This window comes from Spermophilus citellus, assembly GCF_964194105.1.
Source record: "Spermophilus citellus genome assembly, contig: SCAFFOLD_273, whole genome shotgun sequence".
Taxonomy (NCBI): Eukaryota; Metazoa; Chordata; class Mammalia; order Rodentia; family Sciuridae; genus Spermophilus; species Spermophilus citellus.
Genome location: NW_027673081.1, coordinates 80,773 through 88,369, shown reverse-complemented (window position 1 = coordinate 88,369; position 7,597 = coordinate 80,773). Strand labels below are relative to the sequence as shown.

The window sequence follows — 7,597 nt, the reverse complement described above, 5'->3', positions numbered from 1 at the left end:
ATTCACTTATAAACCAATCCTGTCCATTTTGCCTACAAAACATTCCAAATAACCTTTATCTTTAACTCACCATTGCTCTCCAAACATGTGATACATTCCCAAATCCACAGTAATCTTTTCAAGGCAAAGATGACCAAGCTTGCTTAACCATTTCTGGCTTACAAGTCATGCAAATCTATCCTGTGCCTGCTTCTTCTGTGTTCCATTACTTCCCCCTTCAGCTAGAAAGATCCTGATCTTTACATCCTTGGACTTTCTGTTCCCCTTCCCATAGGGCCTTTAGGTAATTCCTGACCCATAGCATATAAGCTTCATGGGGCAGGGGCCTTATGCATTTTACTGGTCATTATAATGCCTAACACAGTGTCTGCTACTAAGTGACTTAAAAATCTTTCCAATATATGAATATCTATGTTTGCTCTTCTGGCTGAACACTTACTTGAAAATATATGCCACGCAGTTGGAAATGCAAGACATAAAAGTTAGACATAGAAATGAGAACCATCCTCATATAACTCATAATCTGAGGAATGGGAAAATGAACATGAACCACCAGGGAAATTATGTAATACAAAAAGGATAAATTAAAAAATTGAGTCTAAGAAAGATTCTCTTTGAAAAGGTAGCTAGCTAGAAAGGCCAGAAAAGTAACTGTTATGTACTTAAAAGGCAAACTGATAGTTGAGAATGAAATTTCTCATAAAGGAAAGTTTGACACTGGGTCACACACTATAATGAGACACAGAATATGAGCAATGCAGTATTGAACTTGGGAAGGAGATTACCATTTATTAAGGGGACTGTGGACTAAGTAAAGAATATCAATGAAAAGTACCCCGTGGAAGTTCTGGTTAAAGGATATTAGAAGAATAATTAACTGATGTGTATGTCACACAAACATGCACATATTCTGTTTAAAGTTATATGCCATCCTAGTTCTTTATTATACAGTTAAACTTCATTATTGCTCTCATTTTTTTCAGCAGAATGCTAATAAACACAACTTCCTTTTATGAATAGCATATGGAGTTCATGTTTTAGGGTAAGAACCAAGCTCTTATAGCAAGGAATCCAATAGTACAATGGCTTAAAGAACAAATACATTATTTGTATTATTGAATAATGGCCCAGCGTGATCAGGCCAGTTTTGGGTGATTCGTGGACATTCTTGGTGGGTTTTTTTTTTTTGTATTTGTTGTTCCCTAATCCCTTTGACCACTGTTAATATCTGCTCAGACAAAGCTGCATTAAGCTTCAGACTAGGTTCCAGAAAACATGAAAAGAACCAGAAGATAGATGTGGTGCTGATCCATAATGGTCCATGTTTCCTTGCAAGAATATTTACATGGTAAGGAAGGCTGGGGACATGGTTCAACAGGCCAGCCATGAGCAACATCATACCTGTATTACCATCAGACAAATACATAGAGCCAATCCTTGTCTCTGTGTTATGATCGAGCCTTTTGCATTTTCACCATTCCCTGCTTCTGGCTGATCCCATCACTCATCAAGTCTCTGTACATCCCTATGTCTAGAACAGTCACCATCCATGGCACCTGATACTGGATCAGACTCTTACCTCACACCCAATTTTGGGTGGAAATATATAAACTGTTGACAGCATTGTGATGGAAAAGCAGCCTTCTGAAGTCTATACCCTAAGGGACTAGAGAGGGAAAGGCATAAGTTACAGGGAAAGAAGTTACTACCCAGTAAAAAAGCAGATCAATATCTGAGGTAGCACCAGGGAAGCAAAGACAGTTTATGTCAGGTATAATAGGCACAAGGAGGGAGGCTTCAAAAAACAGTGTACATCCCAACACAAGAAATGAAGAGGAAGGAAAGTAAAGGAGAATGGAGCTCACTGGTAAAAGTATATGTGTGATTTCTTGTGTGTGTGTGTGTGTGTGTGTGTGTGTGTGTGTGAACACAAAAAATGATGTGCAGTGTTTCTTGGAAAAATTACTATTACAGCATGACATAGTAAACTGTGTGAAGCTCCTTGTTTCCATTGTAATTTTAATATTTCCTTTAGCAGAAAAATTTCCATATGCATTGACCATGATAACTTCTAGTGTCTCTGAAGTATTGGTTCTGTCAAATTACTCCCTAAATGACTCAATATGCCCTGGCTGAAGAGAGCCACATCTGTATTTGCAGATCTTTGGGATGCTGAGGCAGGCTGATGTCATTTTCCATGTAGCCAGGGAATATATACACATCCTATCTCCAAACATGAAAAGGCTTGGGATGTGATGTAAGTGCTGTTGTTCTTGCCAAGAACATGCAAGTCCCTATGTACAACTTCCAGGACCACAAAGCAATCAAAAAGTTTCAAACAACATAAATATTCACCTGCAATTAAACATAATTTAAAGGTTAATTTTGAAAATAAAATTCTATCCATAAACTCACACACACACACGCACACACACACACACACACACGCGTGCGTACACCTCAATAATTTTAATTGTGTATACATCTATATATGCATTTATACATTCCAGATACAAATCATATGTCAGGTATGACCTTTCTAAATATTTTTCCCATTCAGTTGCTCATCTTTTTTCCACTTAGCAGAGTCTTTTTCGCAAAAAATCTAATTAAATATACCATAGAACTAAAAAATGCAATCAATAATTTAGAATTGAAAGATATTACATATATATATATATATATATATATATATATATATATATATAATATTTCATCCATCAATGAGCAAATATACTTTTTTTCTCCACAGCAAGGCTCATTGTCTAGAATAGACCATATCTTACACAACAAAGGAAGTCCTAATAAATACAAAATATCAGATAATACTCTGCATTCTCTCAGATCACAATGGAATGAAATTAGATATCAATGATAAAGTAAAATATCTAACAAATGGAGACTAAATAATACACTATTGATTGGTGAATGGACAGTTGAAGAAATCAAGGGTGAAATACAAAAAAATTCTTAGAGTTAAATGGGAACACCTATACAACATGTCAAAATCTCTAACACTACATCTCAAAGCCCTAGAAAAAGAACAAATCAACACCAAAAGCAGTAAAGACAGGAAATAAATAAAATCAGAGCTGAAACCAATGAAATTCAAACAAAAGAAACAAGTGAAATAAAGGACAAGACAAAAAGATGTTCTTTGAAAAATAAAATAGATAAACCTCTGTCCATGCTAATGAAGGGAAAATGAGAAAAAAGTCAGATTACTAAAACACAAGATGAAGAAGAAAATATCACTGCCACAGTCCCACGTGCCTCTCCTGGTGTTCCAGTGACAAGTCTGCAGTGTCTGGTAAGCTCATGGTCCTGGTTTCCTGGATGAGGTTCTGATGTGCCCAGGAGTCCATGTGTCTCTGATTTAATTTAGTGAATGCGCAGGGAGTAATTTTTTACTAACCTGATTCACTTATGTATCCATTTGTGCCTTATGCTGCTGCTGCACAGCTGGGTCATTGCCTTCTTTCTTATTTCTTTGTGTGTGCTTCTGGGGATTGAACCTCATAGCCCAGCATGTTTCCACGGATCTACCTGTCAGAATTTTATTTTTTATTTTGAGATGGGAACTCACTAAGTTGCCTAGGCTGGCCTGACACCAGTGATCCTCCTGACTCAGCTTCATGTTAGGCTAGGATTACAGACATGCACCATTGTGCCCAGTTGGGTTAATTCTTTCCAGTAAGTTTTGTATACCCAGCATCTGGTGGTTATCCACTTGGTCTGTCAAGGCATGAGTCATTCTGCCTCATCACTTGCACTCAGAAGTGTGTAGCCCAGGGAAATCTGCTGCTTTATAAAACAGGGTAGCTCAGGTCTGGGAAGTGCTCTTCTGCATAGTGTGGAATGGCTTGGAGCCAGCACAGCCTGCTCTCCACAAACCTCCTAACTGATCTGCACCTCAGAGTGAGTGTGAGCAACCAAGTGGTCACCCAGCTCTACAGAGTGGTAAGAAAGTAGTCCATGGTCCCACTGAGCAAGGGCAATAGGAGTCACTAAAGTTGGGTGGCACAGGAGACTTCTGTGAATGGATAAGGAACCCCACCTGAACCCAGCACTATGCATCTATATGCCTGAACTCCTGGGCTAGGAGGGGTCCACACTGAGTAGGAGGGGCCTGAACACTCAAGTTCAGCTTTTCTGTTCTCCATTCTCCTCAATTCACTGGTTGGGAGTTTTCTGTTTGAACTTGACCTCTAGAAGCCTCAGGGCAAACATGGCCCCATTTTAATGGTAATAAGTGTTTATCATGTCATGATTTTCCTCAACTTTGTGTACTCCTTGTGTTATTTTTCCTTTCTCTTGCATTTTCACTTATTGATCTGCTTTATTACAGCATTCATGACAGTATGCATGCACCTGTGGACATGTGTCAAGCATATTGGAGTCAGCATGCCACAATGCCTGGCCTCAGAACTCAGATTGTGCAGCCTTTGCAAGTGGTGCTATCTGTAGCCCCCAGGGACCCCTGGGCTGTGAGTCTGGGTGAGCCCATATGTTCAGGGACATTCCAAAAGGGCAGTATCCCTGGATCTCAAGAAGACCCACCTGTGGATGGCCTCACCTGTGCTAAGGTGGGAAGGACACTTCCCTGAGTTCCTACCCAAAAGCCAGGTCTGTAGAAGTCTGTGGCTCCTGTGGCTCTGAGAGTGCTCCTCCAAGGAGTCCTCCCAGTGAAGGTTCATGTGGAAATGCAGAAGCCAGAGTTTGGTTACTGCCTCAAGCACAGTCAATAGCCTTCCCTTAGTTACAGGCTCACTTTCTGCAGTTCAGTTACTTGCAGCCCTCAAAAATGCTAAATGGGATACTCTAGAAATACATAATTCCTAAGTTTTAAATAACTTTTATTACAGAAAATAATATAGTCATTCTAATTTTCATAATTGTTGATCTCTGTGTCTACTTTATAAATTAAACTGTACGGTAGATGTGTATGTCTAGGAGAATGCGTAGTAAATACATAAAATATACATAATGAGTCAGGTACTTTCCAGGTTTCAGGGGATCTTGGGACATATCTGGTGCAGATGACAGGGGACAAATGTAATTAGTTGGTCTATGGTAAGTAGAAAATATGCATTTCCTGTGCAGCTTTTTCTTAGGTCTGCTAAGAATGTAAAAGCAGCACTGCCTTCAACCCTCAGCAGGGATTGTGTGAGGGGATGTCACACTGGTGCTGGGAGCAGAGGAGCCCTGGCTGATCCAGGCTCACATTTCCTGCATTTCCGCCTCCAGACATCTCACTGCCCACCACCTCCCTCCCCAACACCACCTGAAGAGCTTCTAAAACACACTCAGCACTTTGAATGCTGTGCCTTTCATGCCACTCACCCACACTAACCCTCCAGTTTGCTCTGTGGCAGTTCTCTCTTTATTCTTGCTCAGCTTGACTGTGTGTGCCAGGTGTGTCCACATAGCAACATCATGAATGCTACCTCAATGCCGGGCACACTTTCACACTTTCAGGAATGAACTTTTAGGAAACAAAGTTCTTTATTAAAGAAATAACTTACAGACTAAGAGAACTCTGTTCATTGTATGCATAGTTTTGTAGCCTGTAACAGTCTTCTTTTGTTTTAAATGTAACTCTTCAAAACTATTAACGTCCCAAACAGCATTACGAAGCCATTTTTGTTCCATATTCTGTGCAAATACAACCCACCACAGAGATATAAAACTTTTATAAAGAACACATTTCAGTGAAGAATGGTGTACATTTGTATATATGCATATACATGCATATAAGTACATAACTTTAAATTAGTTAAAAATGACACCCTTAGTAAAACTAAAGTCAAACTAATCTTAAAACTACAGCAATCTGAGTATGTCAGGATTATACCACCCATGCAATATTTAAAATACATTTAACTTTCCAATACTTTTTATGCAGTATGCCAATAGTGAGAAAATGAAGACTTAAATACAATTCAACATATAAAAATTTCAGGAAAAGCAGAAGGTTCTATTGTATACATGTCCAGTCAAGCGTTTCCTGAAGCTAACTTTGACAGACAGCACTGGACAGAGAGGAAGATGCACAATGTCATGCCTTCTCCTTTTCATGTCACTTGGGCATCAAGATCCAAAGCTCCCTTGCTCTCTTATGAAGACCATAAGCCATGTTCACAAGCTCCATGACGTGGCCTCTGCACAGCAGGTCATTTGGAGTTTTGCTCCAGCACCAAGTACTCTGTCTCTGATACTCTGGTGGTGTTGGTGAGCTGGGTGAGGCCCGTTTGGGCAGAATACTAGAAGGTGAAGGCCTTCATCAGCTTATACCTGTACTTGTGGTTGATGAAGCTGTAGAGCACAGGATTGACACAGCAGTGCACCAGGGACAGGCACTGTGTGACATGTAGTGCTGTGAAGAGCGTGTTCTCCAGCTGGCAGGTGAAGGGGAGGTTGTGCAGGATGGAGAAGATGTCCAGCAGCACTGCCACGTGGTAGGGGAGCCAGCACACAAGGAAGACCACCACATAGGAAAAGATGATCTTATGGATACTCTGATTCTCCTGATCACCAGAGGCTGAGATGGCCCTGGAGAGCAGGAAGTAGAAGACAGTGATGATGGAGAAGGGGACAATGAAGCCCAAGACAACAGAGACAAGCTCCATGCCGATCAGCCACTCCTTGATGCTGTGCTCAGGGAAGAACGACCAGCAGTAGGTCTCGTTGTTGGAAGCAGACACCATGGTTTTCAGGTAGTAGGTGTCGGGCAGAGACATGCTCAAGGCCAGCAGCCACACCAGAACGCACACGATGTGGCACACCATCTTCTTCCTGTGGCTGGAGGTGCTGGTGAAGTAGATGACGGAGAGGTAGCGGTTGATGCTCATGCACGTGAGGAAGAAGATGGATGCTGCCAAAGAGGTTGACAGAGAAGACGATGTGCATGACCTTGCAGGTAAGCTCACCCATGTGCCACTGGTTGTCCTGCACCAGGCTGACCACCCAGATGGGGATGGTGATGACCACCCACAGGTCCGTGATGGCAAGGTTCAAGATGTAGCAATGGGTGTCATAGCCTGTGGTCTTGGCCTGGATGTTCACCCAGACCACCACAGATTTGGCAATCATGCCAATCACAATGATGAAAATGTAAATGAAGGAAAGTGTGTAGAGCAGGATGCTTTTGTGGTGCATGGTTGGGCACTGCACTGTATTGATCAGGATGCAGTGGCTGCTGTTGAATGGCCAGCTGATATCAGAGAAGTTTCCTGGCTCTGTGTAGTCAAAGAGACGCAGATCCATGGTAGGGGGAGTGAGAAGGACCTACAGCAACCCAGAGAGATGGGAGAGAGAAATCACTCATCAGGGAACCTTGACTTCCAGTCAAAACATTTTTCTGGGGTCCTAATAAGGCCCAGCAGTTTTTCCCAAGTTCTGAGGTGTCTCACAAGGAAAGGAGAAAAGAAATCAATCACATGAGAACTGTGTCACATAAACAAACAGCCAGAGTCTCATTGACACAGTGTCCAAAGACAGACACAATGTTGGTTTTCTATCTTTCATTGGCTGTCTTCTTCAGACACCATCAGCCTGGCTGTGCCCAGAGTGTGAAATCAACATGGTACAGGGCCAA

The 7,597-nt window shown here is 41.5% G+C and overlaps 1 pseudogene across 1 annotated transcript; it reads right to left on the bottom strand.

Annotated features, from left to right (window-relative positions):
* Positions 1-6,173: 6,173 nt before the first annotated feature.
* LOC308640137 (atypical chemokine receptor 3-like) lies at positions 6,174-7,281 on the bottom strand (annotated as a pseudogene). Its single transcript has one exon. The product of its transcript is annotated as an atypical chemokine receptor 3-like (transcript).
* Between the last annotated feature and the right edge of the window lie 316 nt (positions 7,282-7,597).